Here is a 16,323-nt window from a genome sequence, read left to right as displayed (position 1 = left end):
AACCATGCGATCGGGAGACGTGTTCAAATATGTCTCAGTTTTCGTACCCTGGTACTCGGGTGCAACATACCAGACGCTTTACTAACACTCTCCCCACTTGGAGAGTCAGTCCCTTTAACCTCCTGTTTGGCCCAGTTTGCAATTTCTGCGGAAGATGAACAGGAATAGCGAGAACCAATGAGAGACTAGCTGGAGGTGTCTGGACAGGCAAATTTAACTCTCATTTCCCACCAGGAAGAGGAATTAACCAAAGGCTCAGCGTGCCGTGCCGGAACTAGATTAGGGCCTGAAGCCATCCTGCGGTGTTGCGGCCAGGTCACAAGAAAGCGAGTTGAAGGAAGGAGCTCAGGGACACTGTAATTCACAAACCTGCAGAGTTATAAATGACAGCTATCGACCAAAAATAGACTGAAGTAAGGCTGCGAAGAGGACTTCAAAGCGGGGCAGCATTGCAGGAAACCGATTTCAGGAGGTAGACTGGAATTGCATTGAAAGCATAGGAAAAGAGGCAGAACGTCCACAATGATGCACTTGGCCAAAAAGGGCGTATGCGTTTTTTCCTGAATATATTCAGGAAAAAACGCATACGCCCTTTTTAGCCAACAAAGCAAGCTTGCAAAGGAAATCTGCACTACAATGAAGTTTCACTTCCCCCCGGTCAAAAGGGCCATCTGAAAAAAGTGTAAAATCCAGAAAGGCAGGACAGGCCATGGAGAACTGGGAGCCTTGTTATGCTGATGGGCGGGATGTAAATTGCCAACAACCACTCGGAAGAAGTGTATGGTGTTTCCTGAAACATCTAAAAAACAAAGCAACAGAGCCTAGGGCACTTCCACTTATGGTCCTATAGCTTAGGGAATTTAAAATCAAAAAGACACAGCCACCCCAAATTTGGGGCTCCTCCGTTTACAAGAACCTCGTTTACCGTACAAGTTCAATATCACAGAAAGTGAAAAATGGATAAAGAACTTGTGGTACTTACGTACAATGCAGTATCACTCAGCAATGAAATCTATGTCATCAGGCCCGTAGCAGCATAATGAGTGGATTCAGGTACGATGATTCTAACTGAAATAAGTCACACAGAAAAAGAAACATCATAAGATATCACTAATACACGGAATGTAAACTTGGCTACACAGGAACTGCATTCCAAAACAGAACAGGGTCTCAAATTTAGAAAACCAACTTATGCTTGCTTAAGGGGAAAGGTGAGTTGGGGTGCTGCATAAAACCAGAGATTGAAATGAGCACAGATAAAGTTCCTTAAGCCAAATATGGAATAGACAAGAGCTACTCCTTGCTCAACGAAATGGACTCAAAACCCCATATTAAACGCCTAAGAATGTACCTGACTAGTAAGTATCTTAAAATCTATGGATTGCTATGTCTCCGAAAGAGAATCAAGCATGTGTACAGGGGCATAAACGCAGCAGTGATAGGATTGGAGAGGTTCGGTGAGCAAATGAAGACCCTTTGAAGTCATATTGCATGGTACCCATTCCACGGGTTTCAACTACCCAGGTTTAAGGTATTCTTCCTTCAGCTAAAACATGCATGTGGAACCTAGAGTATGATCAACCATGTGATAGGGAGACGTGTTCAAATATGTCTCAGTTTTCCTCCCCTGGTACTCAGGTGCAACATTCCAGACGCTTTACTAACACTATCCCCACTTGGAGAGTCAGTCCCTTTAACCTCCTGTTTGGCCCAGTTTGCAATTTCTGCGGAAGATGAACAGGAATAGCGAGAACCAATGAGAGGCTAGCTGGAGGTGTCTGGACGGGCAAATTTAACTCTCATTTCCCACCAGGAAGAGGAATTAACCAAAGGCTCACCATGCCGGGCCGGAACCAGATTAGGGCCTGAAGCCATCCTGCGGTGTTGCGGCCAGGTCACAAGAAAGCGAGTTGAAGAAAGGAGCTCAGGGGCACTGTAACTCACAAACCTGCAGAGTTATAAATGACAGCTATCGTCCAAAAATAGACTGAAGTAAGGCTGCCAAGAGGACTTGAAAGCGGGGCAGAATTGCAGGAAACCGATTTCAGGAGGTAGACTGGAATTGCATTGAAAGCATAGGAAAAGAGGCAGAACGTCCACAATGATGCACTTGGCCAAAAAGGGCGTATGCGTTTTTTCCTGAATATATTCAGGAAAAAACGCATACGCCCTTTTTGGCCAACCAAGCAAGCTTGCAAAGGAAATCTGCACTACAATGAAGTCTCACTTCCCCCCGGTCAAAAGGGCCATCTGAAAAAAGTGTAAAATCCAGAAAGGCAACAGGCCATTGAGAACTGGGAGCCTTGTTATGCTGATGGGCGGGATGTAAATTGCCAACAACCACTCGGGAGAAGTGTATGGTGTTTCCTGAAACATCTAAAAAACAAAGCAACAGAACCTAGGGCACTTCCACTTATGGTCCTATAGCTTAGGGAAATTAAAATCAAAAAGACAGAGCCACCCCAAAGTTTGGAACGGCTCTGTTTACACGAACCTCGTTTACAGTACAAGTTCAACATCGCAGAAAGTGAAAAATGGATAAAGAAGTTGTGGTATTCACTTACAAAGCAATATCACTCAGCAATGAAATCTATGTCATCAGGCCCGTTGCAGCACAATGAGTGGATTCAGGTATGATGATTCTAACTGAAGTAAGTCACACAGAAAAAGAAACATCATAAGATATCAGTAATACACGGAATGGAAACTTGGCTACAGAGGAACTGAATTACAGAACAGAACAGGGTCTCAAATTTAGAAAACCAACTTATGCTTGCTTAAGGGTAAAGGTGAGTTGGGGTGCTGCATAAAACCAGAGATTGAAATGAGCACAGATAAAGATCCTTAAGCCAAATATGGAATAGACAAGAGCTACTCCTTTCTCAACGAAATGGACTCAACACCGCATATTAAACGCCTAAGAATGTACCTGACTAGTAAGTATCTTTAAACCTATGGATTGCTATGTCTCCGAAGGGGAATCAAGCATGTGTACAGGGGCATAAACGCAGCAGTGATAGGATTGGAGAGGTTCGGTGAGCAAATGAAGACCCTTTGAAGTCATATTGCATGGTACCCATTCCACGGGTTTCAACTACCCAGGTTTTAGGTATTCTTCCTTCAGCTAAAACATGCATGTGGAACCCAGAGTATGATCAACCATGTGATCGGGAGACGTGTTCAAATATGTCTCAGTTTTCGTACCCTGGTACTCGGGTGCAAATTTCCAGACGCTTTACTAACACTCTCCCCACTTGGAGAGTCAGCACCTTTAACCTCCTGTTTGGCCCAGTTTGCAATTTCTGCGGAAGATGAACAGGAATAGCGAGAACCAATGAGAGGCTAGCTGGAGGTGTCTGGACGGGCAAATTTAACTCTCATTTCCCACCAGGAAGAGGAAATAACCAAAGGCTCAGCGTGCCGTACCGGAACCAGATTAGGGCCAGAAGCCATCCTGCGGTGTTGCGGCCAGCTCAAAAGAAAGCAAGTAGAAGAAAGGTGCCCAGGGGCACTGTAATTCACAAACCTGCAGAGTTATAAATGACAGCTATCGTCCAAAAATAGACTGAAGTAAGGCTGCCAAGAGGACTTGAAAGCGGGGCAGAATTGCAGGAAACCGATTTCAGGAGGTAGACTGGAATTGCATTGAAAGCATAGGAAAAGAGGCAGAACGTCCACAATGATGCACTTGGCCAAAAAGGGCGTATGCGTTTTTTCCTGAATATATTCAGGAAAAAACGCATACGCCCTTTTTGGCCAACCAAGCAAGCTTGCAAAGGAAATCTGCACTACAATGAAGTCTCACTTCCCCCCGGTCAAAAGGGCCATCTGAAAAAAGTGTAAAATCCAGAAAGGCAGGACAGGCCATGGAGAACTGGGAGCCTTGTTATGCTGATGGGCGGGATGTAAATTGCCAACAACCACTCGGGAGAAGTGTATGGTGTTTCCTGAAACATCTAAAAAACAAAGCAACAGAGCCTAGGGCACTTCCACTTATGGTCCTATAGCTTAGGGAAATTAAAATCAAAAAGACACAGCCACCCCAAAGTTTGGGACGCCTCCGTTTACAAGAACCTCGTTTACCGTACAAGTTCAATATCACAGAAAGTGAAAAATGGATAAAGAACTTGTGGTACTTACGTACAATGCAGTATCACTCAGCAATGAAATCTATGTCATCAGGCCCGTAGCAGCATAATGAGTGGATTCAGGTACGATGATTCTAACTGAAATAAGTCACACAGAAAAAGAAACATCATAAGATATCACTAATACACGGAATGTAAACTTGGCTACACAGGAACTGCATTCCAAAACAGAACAGGGTCTCAAATTTAGAAAACCAACTTATGCTTGCTTAAGGGGAAAGGTGAGTTGGGGTGCTGCATAAAACCAGAGATTGAAATGAGCACAGATAAAGTTCCTTAAGTCAAATATGGAATAGACAAGAGCTACTCCTTGCTCAATGAAATGGACTCAACACCGCATATTAAACACCTAAGAATGTACCTGACTAGTAAGTATCTTAAAACCTATGGATTGCTATGTCTCCGAAAGAGAATCAAGCATGTGTACAGGGGCATAAACGCAGCAGGGATAGGATTGGAGAGGTTCGGTGAGCAAATGAAGACCCTTTGAAGTCATATTGCATGGTACCCATTCCACGCGTTTCAACTACCCAGGTTTAAGGTATTCTTCCTTCAGCTAAAACATGCATGTGGAACCTAGAGTATGATCAACCATGTGATCGGGAGACGTGTTCAAATATGTCTCAGTTTTCCTCCCCTGGTACTCGGGTGCAACATTCCAGACGCTTTACTAACACTCTCCCCACTTGGAGAGTCAGTCCCTTTAACCTCCTGTTTGGCCCAGTTTGCAATTTCTGCGGAAGATGAACAGGAATAGCGAGAACCAATGAGAGGCTAGCTGGAGGTGTCTGGACGGGCAAATTTAACTCTCATTTCCCACCAGGAAGAGGAAATAACCAAAGGCTCAGCGTGCCATACCGGAACCAGATTAGGGCCAGAAGCCATCCTGCGGTGTTGCGGCCAGCTCAAAAGAAAGCAAGTAGAAGAAAGGAGCCCAGGGGCACTGTAATTCACAAACCTGCAGAGTTATAAATGACAGCTATCGTCCAAAAATAGACTGAAGTAAGGCTGCCAAGAGGACTTGAAAGCGGGGCAGAATTGCAGGAAACCAATTTCAGGAGGTAGACTGGAATTGCATTGAAAGCATAGGAAAAGAGGCAGAACGTCCACAATGATGCACTTGGCCAAAAAGGGCGTATGCGTTTTTTCCTGAATATATTCAGGAAAAAACGCATACGCCCTTTTTGGCCAACCAAGCAAGCTTGCAAAGGAAATCTGCACTACAATGAAGTCTCACTTCCCCCCGGTCAAAAGGGCCATCTGAAAAAAGTGTAAAATCCAGAAAGGCAGGACAGGCCATGGAGAACTGGGAGCCTTGTTATGCTGATGGGCGGGATGTAAATTGCCAACAGACACTTGGGAGAAGTGTATGGTGTTTCCTGAAACATCTAAAAAACAAAACAACAGAGCCTAGGGCACTGCCACTTATGGTCCTATAGCTTAGGGAAATTAAAATCAAAAAGACACAGCCACCCCAAAGTTTGGGACGCCTCTGTTTACAAGAACCTCGTTTACAGTACAAGTTCAACATCGCAGAAAGTGAAAAATGGATAAAGAAGTTGTGGTATTTACTTACAAAGCAATATCACTCAGCAATGAAATCTGTGTCATCAGGCCCTTAGCATCACAATGAGTGGATTCAGGTATGATGATTCTAACTGAAATAAGTCACACAGAAAAAGAAACATCATAAGATATCAGTAATACACGGAATGTAAACTTGGCTACACAGGAACTGAATTACAGAACAGAACAGGGTCTCAAATTTAGAAAACCAACTTATGCTTGCTTAAGGGTAAAGGTGAGTTGGGGTGCTGCATAAAACCAGAGATTGAAATGAGCACAGATAAAGTTCCTTAAGTCAAATATGGAATAGACAAGAGCTACTCCTTGCTCAACGAAATGGACTCAACACCGCATATTAAACGCCTAAGAATGTACCTGACTAGTAAGTATCGTAAAACCTATGGATTGCTATGTCTCCAAAAGAGAATCAAGCATGTGTACAGGGGCATAAATGCAGCAGTGATAGGATTGGAGAGGTTCGGTGGGCAAATGAAGACCCTTTGAAGTCATATTGCATGGTACCCATTCCACGGGTCTCAACTCTCCAGGTTTAAGGTATTCTTCCTTCAGCTAAAACATGCATGTGGAACCCAAGTATGATCAATCATGTGAATGGGAGACGTGTTCAAATATGTCTCAGTTTTCCTCCCCTGGTACTCGGGTGCAACATTCCAGACGCTTTACTAACACTCTCCCCACTTGGAGAGTCAGCGCCTTTAACCTCCTGTTTGGCCCAGTTTGCAATTTCTGCGGAAGATGAACAGGAATAGCGAGAACCAATGAGAGACTAGCTGGAGGTGTCTGGACGGGCAAATTTAACTCTCATTTCCCACCAGGAAGAGGAAATAACCAAAGGCTCAGTGTGCCGTGCCGGAACCAGATTAGGGCCTGAAGCCATCCTGCGGTGTTGCGGCCAGCTCAAAAGAAAGCGAGTTGAAGAAAGGAGCTCAGGGGCACTGTAATTCACAAACCTGCAGAGTTATAAATGACAGCTATCGTCCAAAAATAGACTGAAGTAAGGCTGCCAAGAGGACTTGAAAGCGGGGCAGAATTGCAGGAAACCGATTTCAGGAGGTAGACTGGAATTGCATTGAAAGCATAGGAAAAGAGGCAGAACGTCCACAATGATGCACTTGGCCAAAAAGGGTGTATGCGTTTTTTCCTGAATATATTCAGGAAAAAACGCATACGCCCTTTTTGGCCAACCAAGCAAGCTTGCAAAGGAAATCTGCACTACAATGAAGTCTCACTTCCCCCCGGTCAAAAGGGCCATCTGAAAAAAGTGTAAAATCCAGAAAGGCAGGACAGGCCATGGAGAACTGGCAGCCTTGTTATGCTGATGGGCGGGATGTAAATTGCCAACAACCACTCGGGAGAAGTGTATGGTGTTTCCTGAAACATCTAAAAAACAAAGCAACAGAACCTAGGGCACTTCTACGTATGGTCCTATAGCATAGGGAAATTAAAATCAAAAAGACACAGCCACCCCAAAGTTTGGAACGGCTCTGTTTACAAGAACCTCCTTTACAGTACAAGTTCAACATCGCAGAAAGTGAAAAATGGATAAAGAAGTTGTGGTATTTACTTACAAAGCAATATCACTCAGCAATGAAATCTGTGTCATCAGGCCCTTAGCAGCACAATGAGTGGATTCAGGTATGATGATTCTAAATGAAATAAGTCACACAGAAAAAGAAACATCATAAGATATCAGTAATACACGGAATGTAAACTTGGCTACACAGGAACTGAATTCCAAAACAGAACAGGGTCTCAAATTTAGAAAACCAACTTATTCTTGCTTAAGGGTAAAGGAGAGTTGGGGTGCTGCATAAAACCAGAGATTGAAATGAGCACAGATAAAGTTCCTTAAGCCAAATATGGAATAGACAAGAGCTACTCCTTGCTCAACGAAATGGACTCAACACCCCATATTAAACGCCTAAGAATGTACCTGACTAGTAAGTATCTTAAAACCTATGGATTGCTATGTCTCCGAAAGAGAATCAAGCATGTGTACAGGGGCATAAACGCAGCAGTGCTAGGATTGGAGAGGTTCGGTGAGCAAATGAAGACCCTTTGAAGTCATATTGCATGGTACCCATTCCACAGGTTTCAACTACCCAGGTTTAAGGTATTCTTCCTTCAGCTAAAACATGCATGTGGAACCTAGAGTATGATCAACCATGTGATCGGGAGACGTGTTCAAATATGTCTCAGTTTTCCTCCCCTGGTACTCGGGTGCAACATTCCAGACGCTTTACTAACACTCTCCCCACTTGGAGAGTCAGTCCCTTTAACCTCCTGTTTGGCCCAGTTTGCAATTTCTGCGGAAGATGAACAGGAATAGCGAGAACCAATGAGAGGCTAGCTGGAGGTGTCTGGACGGGCAAATTTAACTCTCATTTCCCACCAGGATGAGGAATTAACCAAAGGCTCAGCATGCCGGGCCGGAACCAGATTCGGGCCTGAAGCCATCCTGCGGTGTTGCGGCCAGCTCAGAAGAAAGCGAGTTGAAGAAAGGAGCTCAGGGGCACTGTAATTCACAAACCTGCAGAGTTATAAATGACAGCTATCGTCCAAAAATAGACTGAAGTAAGGCTGCCAAGAGGACTTGAAAGCGGGGCAGAATTGCAGGAAACCGATTTCAGGAGGTAGACTGGAATTGCATTGAAAGCATAGGAAAAGAGGCAGAACGTCCACAATGATGCACTTGGCCAAAAAGGGCGTATGCGTTTTTTCCTGAATATATTCAGGAAAAAACGCATACGCCCTTTTTGGCCAACCAAGCAAGCTTGCAAAGGAAATCTGCACTACAATGAAGTCTCACTTCCCCCCGGTCAAAAGGGCCATCTGAAAAAAGTGTAAAATCCAGAAATGCAACAGGCCATTGAGAACTGGGAGCCTTGTTATGCTGATGGGCGGGATGTAAATTGCCAACAGACACTCGGAAGAAGTGTATGGTGTTTCCTGAAACATCTAAAAAACAAAGCAACAGAGCCTAGGGCACTTCCACTTATGGTCCTATAGCTTAGGGAAATTAAAATCAAAAAGACACAGCCACCCCAAAATTTGGAACGGCTCTGTTTACAAGAACCTCATTTACAGTACAAGTTCAACATCGCAGAAAGTGAAAAATGGATAAAGAAATTGTGGTACTTACGTACAATGCAGTATCACTCAGCAATGAAATCTATGTCATCAGGCCCGTAGCAGCATAATGAGTAGATTCAGGTACGATGATTTTAACTGAAATAAGTCACACAGAAAAAGAAACATCATAAGATATCACTAATACACGGAATGTAAACTTGGCTACACAGGAACTGAATTCCAAAACAGAACAGATTCTCAAATTTAGAAAACAAACTTATGCTTGCTTAAGGGGAAAGGTGAGTTGGGTTGCTGCATAAAACCAGAGATTGAAATGAGCACAGATAAAGTTCCTTAAGCCAAATATGGAATAGACAAGAGCTACTCCTTGCTCCACGAAATGGACTCAACACCGCATATTAAACGCCTAAGAATGTACCTGACTAGTAAGTATCTTAAAACCTATGGATTGCTATGTCTCTGAAAGAGAATCAAGCATGTGTACAGGGGCATAAACGCAGCAGTGATAGGATTGGAGAGGTTCGGTGAGCAAATGAAGACCCTTTGAAGTCATATTGCATGGTACCCATTCCACGGGTTTCAACTACCCAGGTTTTAGGTATTCTTCCTTCAGCTAAAACATGCATGTGGAACCCAGAGTATGATCAACCATGTGATCGGGAGACGTGTTCAAATATGTCTCAGTTTTCGTACCCTGGTACTCGGGTGCAACATTCCAGACGCTTTACTAACACTCTCCCCACTTGGAGAGTCAGCGCCTTTAACCTCCTGTTTGGCCCAGTTTGCAATTTCTGCGGAAGATGAACAGGAATAGGGAGAACCAATGAGAGACTAGCTGGAGGTGTCTGGACGGGCAAATTTAACTCTCATTTCCCACCAGGAAGAGGAATTAACCAAAGGCTCAGCGTGCCGTGCCGGAACCAGATTAGGGCCTGAAGCCATCCTGCGGTGTTGCGGCCAGGTCACAAGAAAGCGAGTTGAAGAAAGGAGCTCAGGGGCACTGTAATTCACAAACCTGCAGAGTTATAAATGACAGCTATCGTCCAAAAATAGACTGAAGTAAGGCTGCCAAGAGGACTTGAAAGCGGGGCAGAATTGCAGGAAACCGATTTCTGGAGGTAGACTGGAATTGCATTGAAAGCATAGGAAAAGAGGCAGAACGTCCACAATGATGCACTTGGCCAAAAAGGGCGTATGCGTTTTTTCCTGAATATATTCAGGAAAAAACGCATACGCCCTTTTTGGCCAACCAAGCAAGCTTGCAAAGGAAATCTGCACTACAATGAAGTCTCACTTCCCCCCGGTCAAAAGGGCCATCTGAAAAAAGTGTAAAATCCAGAAAGGCAACAGGCCATTGAGAACTGGGAGCCTTGTTATGCTGATGGGCGGGATGTAAATTGCCAACAACCACTCGGGAGAAGTGTATGGTGTTTCCTGAAACATCTAAAAAACAAAGCAACAGAGCCTAGGGCACTTCCACTTATGGTCCTATAGCTTAGGGAAATTAAAATCAAAAAGACACAGCCACCCCAAAGTTTGGAACGGCTCTGTTTACAAGAACCTCGTTTACAGTACAAGTTCAATATCGCAGAAAGTGAAAAATGGATAAAGAAGTTGTGGTATTCACTTACAAAGCAATATCACTCAGCAATGAAATCTATGTCATCAGGCCCTTAGCAGCACAATGAGTGGATTCAGGTATGATGATTCTAACTGAAATAAGTCACACAGAAAAAGAAACATCATAAGATATCAGTAATACACGGAATGTAAACTTGGCTACACAGGAACTGAATTACAGAACAGAACAGGGTCTCAAATTTAGAAAAACAACTTATGCTTGCTTAAGGGTAAAGGTGAGTTGGGGTGCTGCATAAAACCAGAGATTGAAATGAGCACAGATAAAGTTCCTTAAGCCAAATATGGAATAGACAAGAGCTACTCCTTGCTCAACGAAATGGACTCAACACCGCATATTAAACGCCTAAGAATGTACCTGACTTGTAAGTATCTTAAAACCTATGGATTCCTATGTCTCCAAAAGAGAATCAAGCATGTGTACAGGGGCATAAACGCAGCAGTGATAGGATTGGAGAGGTTCGGTGAGCAAATGAAGACCCTTTGAAGTCATATTGCATGGTACCCATTCCACGGGTTTCAACTACCCAGGTTTAAGGTATTCTTCCTTCAGCTAAAACATGCATGTGGAACCTAGAGTATGATCAACCATGTGATCGGGAGACGTGTTCAAATATGTCTCAGTTTTCGTACCCTGGTACTCGGGTGCAACATTCCAGACGCTTTACTAACACTCTCCCCACTTGGAGAGTCAGTCCCTTTAACCTCCTGTTTGGCCCAGTTTGCAATTTCTGCGGAAGATGAACAGGAATAGCGAGAACCAATGAGAGGCTAGCTGGAGGTGTCTGGACGGGCAAATTTAACTCTCATTTCCCACCAGGAAGAGGAATTAACCAAAGGCTCAGCATGCCAGGCCGGAACCAGATTAGGGCCTGAAGCCATCCTGCGGTGTTGCGGCCAGGTCACAAGAAAGCGAGTTGAAGAAAGGAGCTCAGGGGCACTGTAATTCACAAACCTGCAGAGTTATAAATGACAGCTATCGTCCAAAAATAGACTGAAGTAAGGCTGCCAAGAGGACTTGAAAGCGGGGCAGAATTGCAGGAAACCGATTTCAGGAGGTAGACTGGAATTGCATTGAAAGCATAGGAAAAGAGGCAGAACGTCCACAATGATGCACTTGGCCAAAAAGGGCGTATGCGTTTTTTCCTGAATATATTCAGGAAAAAACGCATACGCCCTTTTTGGCCAACCAAGCAAGCTTGCAAAGGAAATCTGCACTACAATGAAGTCTCACTTCCCCCCGGTCAAAAGAGCCATCTGAAAAAAGTGTAAAATCCAGAAAGGCAGGACAGGCCATGGAGAACTGGGAGCCTTGTTATGCTGATGGGCGGGATGTAAATTGCCAACAGACACTCGGGAGAAGTGTATGGTGTTTCCTGAAACATCTAAAAAACAAAGCAACAGAGCCTAGGGCACTTCCACTTATGGTTCTATAGCTTAGGGAAATTAAAATCAAAAAGACACAGCCACCCCAAAGTTTGGGACGCCTCTGTTTACAAGAACCTCGTTTACAGTACAAGTTCAACATCGCAGAAAGTGAAAAATGGATAAAGAAGTTGTGGTATTTACTTACAAAGCAATATCAGTCAGCAATGAAATCTATGTCATCAGGCCCTTAGCATCACAATGAGTGGATTCAGGTATGATGATTCTAACTGAAATAAGTCACACAGAAAAAGAAACATCATAAGATATCAGTAATACACGGAATGTAAACTTGGCTACACAGGAACTGAATTACAGAACAGAACAGGGTCTCAAATTTAGAAAACCAACTTATGCTTGCTTAAGGGTAAAGGTGAGTTGGGGTGCTGCATAAAACCAGAGATTGAAATGAGCACAGATAAAGTTCCTTAGGCCAAATATGGAATAGACAAGAGCTACTCCTTGCTCAACGAAATGGACTCAACACCGCATATTAAACGCCTAAGAATGTACCTGACTAGTAAGTATCGTAAAACCTATGGATTGCTATGTCTCTGAAAGAGAATCAAGCATGTGTACAGGGGCATAAACGCAGCAGTGATAGGATTGGAGAGGTTCGGTGAGCAAATGAAGACCCTTTGAAGTCATATTGCATGGTACCCATTACACGGGTCTCAACTCTCCAGGTTTAAGGTATTCTTCCTTCAGCTAAAACATGCATGTGGAACCCAAGTATGATCAACCATGTGAACGGGAGACGTGTTCAAATATGTCTCACTTTTCCTCCCCTGGTACTCGGGTGCAACATTCCAGACGCTTTACTAACACTCTCCCCACTTGGAGATTCAGCGCCTTTAACCTCCTGTTTGGCCCAGTTTGCAATTTCTGCGGAAGATGAACAGGAATAGCGAGAACCAATGAGAGACTAGCTGGAGGTGTCTGGACGGGCATATTTAACTCTCATTTCCCACCAGGAAGAGGAAATAACCAAAGGCTCAGCGTGCCGTACCGGAACCAGATTAGGGCCTGAAGACATCCTGCGGTATTGCGGCCAGCTCACAAGAAAGCGAGTTGAAGAAAGGAGCTCAGGGGCACTGTAATTCACAAACCTGCAGAGTTATAAATGACAGCTATCGTCCAAAAATAGACTGAAGTAAGGCTGCCAAGAGGACTTGAAAGCGGGGCAGAATTGCAGGAAACCGATTTCAGGAGGTAGACTGGAATTGCATTGAAAGCATAGGAAAAGAGGCAGAACGTCCACAATGATGCACTTGGCCAAAAAGGTCGTATGCGTTTTTTCCTGAATATATTCAGGAAAAAACGCATACGCCCTTTTTGGCCAACCAAGCAAGCTTGCAAAGGAAATCTGCACTACAATGAACTCTCACTTCCCCCCGGTCAAAAGGGCCATCTGAAAAAAGTGTAAAATCCAGAAAGGCAGGACAGGCCATGGAGAACTGGGAGCCTTGTTATGCTGATGGGCGGGATGTAAATTGCCAACAACCACTCGGGAGAAGTGTATGGTGTTTCCTGAAACATCTAAAAAACAAAGCAACAGAACCTAGGGCACTTCCACTTATGGTCCTATAGCTTAGGGAAATTAAAATCAAAAAGACACAGCCACCCCAAAGTTTGGAACGGCTCCGTTTACAAGAACCTCGTTTACAGTACAAGTTCAACATCGCAGAAAGTGAAAAATGGAGAAAGAAGTTGTGGTATTTACTTACAAAGCAATATCACTCAGCAATGAAATCTGTGTCATCAGGCCCTTAGAAGCACAATGAGTGGATTCAGGTATGATGATTCTAACTGAAATAAGTCACACAGAAAAAGAAACATCATAAGATATCAGTAATACACGGAATGTAAACTTGGCTACACAGGAACTGAAATACAGAACAGAACAGGGTCTCAAATTTAGAAAACCAACTTATGCTTGCTTAAGGGGAAAGGTGAGTTGGGGTGCTGCATAAAACCAGAGATTGAAATGAGCACAGATAAAGTTCCTTAAGCCAAATATGGAATAGACAAGAGCTACTCCTTGCTCAACGAAATGGACTCAAAACCCCATATTAAACGCCTAAGAATGTACCTGACTAGTAAGTATCTTAAAACCTATGGATTGCTATGTCTCCAAAAGAGAATCAAGCGTGTGTACAGGGGCATAAACGCAGCAGTGATAGGATTGGAGAGGTTCGGTGAGCAAATGAAGACCCTTTGAAGTCATATTGCATGGTACCCATTACACGGGTCTCAACTCTCCAGGTTTAAGGTATTCTTCCTTCAGCTAAAACATGCATGTGGAACCCAGAGTATGATCAACCATGTGAACGGGAGACGTGTTCAAATATGTCTCAGTTTTCCTCCCCTGGTACTCGGGTGCAACATTCCAGACGCTTTACTAACACTCTCCCCACTTGGAGAGTCAGCGCCTTTAACCTCCTGTTTGGCCCAGTTTGCAATTTCTGCGGAAGATGAACAGGAATAGGGAGAACCAATGAGAGACTAGCTGGAGGTGTCTGGACGGGCAAATTTAACTCTCATTTCCCACCAGGAAGAGAAATTAACCAAAGGCTCAGCGTGCCGTGCCGGAACCAGATTAGGGCCTGAAGCCATCCTGCGGTGTTGCGGCCAGGTCACAAGAAAGCGAGTTGAAGAAAGGAGCTCAGGGGCACTGTAATTCACAAACCTGCAGAGTTATAAATGACAGCTATCGTCCAAAAATAGACTGAAGTAAGGCTGTCAAGAGGACTTGAAAGCGGGGCAGAATTGCAGGAAACCGATTTCTGGAGGTAGACTGGAATTGCATTGAAAGCATAGGAAAAGAGGCAGAACGTCCACAATGATGCACTTGGCCAAAAAGGGCGTATGCGTTTTTTCCTGAATATATTCAGGAAAAAACGCATACGCCCTTTTTGGCCAACCAAGCAAGCTTGCAAAGGAAATCTACACTACAATGAAGTCTCACTTCCCCCCGGTCAAAAGGGCCATCTGAAAAAAGTGTAAAATCCAGAAAGGCAACAGGCCATTGAGAACTGGGAGCCTTGTTATGCTGATGGGCGGGATGTAAATTGCCAACAGACACTTGGGAGAAGTGTATGGTGTTTCCTGAAACATCTAAAAAACAAAGCAACAGAGCCTAGGGCACTTCCACTTATGGACCTATAGCTTAGGGAAATTAAAATCAAAAAGACACAGCCACCCCAATGTTTGGAACGGCTCTGTTTACAAGAACCTCGTTTACAGTACAAGTTCAATATCGCAGAAAGTGAAAAATGGATAAAGAAGTTGTGGTATTCACTTACAAAGCAATATCACTCAGCAATGAAATCTATGTCATCAGGCCCTTAGCAGCACAATGAGTGGATTCAGGTATGATGATTCTAACTGAAATAAGTCACACAGAAAAAGAAACATCATAAGATATCAGTAATACACGGAATGTAAACTTGGCTACACAGGAACTGAATTACAGAACAGAACAGGGTCTCAAATTTAGAAAAACAACTTATGCTTGCTTAAGGGTAAAGGTGAGTTGGGGTGCTGCATAAAACCAGAGATTGAAATGAGCACAGATAAAGTTCCTTAAGCCAAATATGGAATAGACAAGAGCTACTCCTTGCTCAACGAAATGGACTCAACACCGCATATTAAACGCCTAAGAATGTACCTGACTTGTAAGTATCTTAAAACCTATGGATTCCTATGTCTCCGAAAGAGAATCAAGCATGTGTACAGGGGCATAAACGCAGCAGTGATAGGATTGGAGAGGTTCGGTGAGCAAATGAAGACCCTTTGAAGTCATATTGCATGGTACCCATTCCACGGGTTTCAACTACCCAGGTTTAAGGTATTCTTCCTTCAGCTAAAACATGCATGTGGAACCTAGAGTATGATCAACCATGTGATCGGGAGACGTGTTCAAATATGTCTCAATTTTCGTACCCTGGTACTCGGGTGCAACATTCCAGACGCTTTACTAACACTCTCCCCACTTGGAGAGTCAGCGCCTTTAACCTCCTGTTTGGCCCAGTTTGCAATTTCTGCGGAAGATGAACAGGAATAGCGAGAACCAATGAGAGGCTAGCTGGAGGTGTCTGGACGGGCAAATTTAACTCTCATTTCCCACCAGGAAGAGGAATTAACCAAAGGCTCAGCATGCCAGGCCGGAACCAGATTAGGGCCTGAAGCCATCCTGCGGTGTTGCGGCCAGGTCACAAGAAAGCGAGTTGAAGAAAGGAGCTCAGGGGCACTGTAATTCACAAACCTGCAGAGTTATAAATGACAGCTATCGTCCAAAAATAGACTGAAGTAAGGCTGCCAAGAGGACTTGAAAGCGGGGCAGAATTGCAGGAAACCGATTTCAGGAGGTAGACTGGAATTGCATTGAAAGCATAGGAAAAGAGGCAGAACGTCCACAATGATGCACTTG

The 16,323-nt window shown here is 44.0% G+C and overlaps 1 long non-coding RNA gene across 31 annotated transcripts in view; it reads right to left on the bottom strand.

Annotated features, from left to right (window-relative positions):
- Window positions 1-16,323, bottom strand: part of LOC307181269 — a 1,277,915-nt gene that overhangs the window by 653,952 nt on the left and 607,640 nt on the right. For 30 of the 31 annotated variants that reach the window (XR_013826266.1, XR_013826267.1, XR_013826273.1 and 27 more), the window contains one exon: window positions 7,300-7,381. This is a non-coding gene — a long non-coding RNA (uncharacterized lncRNA). Of the gene's footprint in view, window positions 1-7,299; window positions 7,382-13,614; window positions 13,693-16,323 lie in introns of those variants that run through there. The other variant, XR_013826272.1, reaches the window with a different exon arrangement.

Source organism: Stenella coeruleoalba (assembly GCF_951394435.1).
Source record: "Stenella coeruleoalba genome assembly, contig: scaffold_62, whole genome shotgun sequence".
Taxonomy (NCBI): domain Eukaryota; kingdom Metazoa; phylum Chordata; class Mammalia; order Artiodactyla; family Delphinidae; genus Stenella; species Stenella coeruleoalba.
Note: the sequence above shows the minus strand (reverse complement) of the source record. Positions and strands in the feature narration are given on the sequence as shown.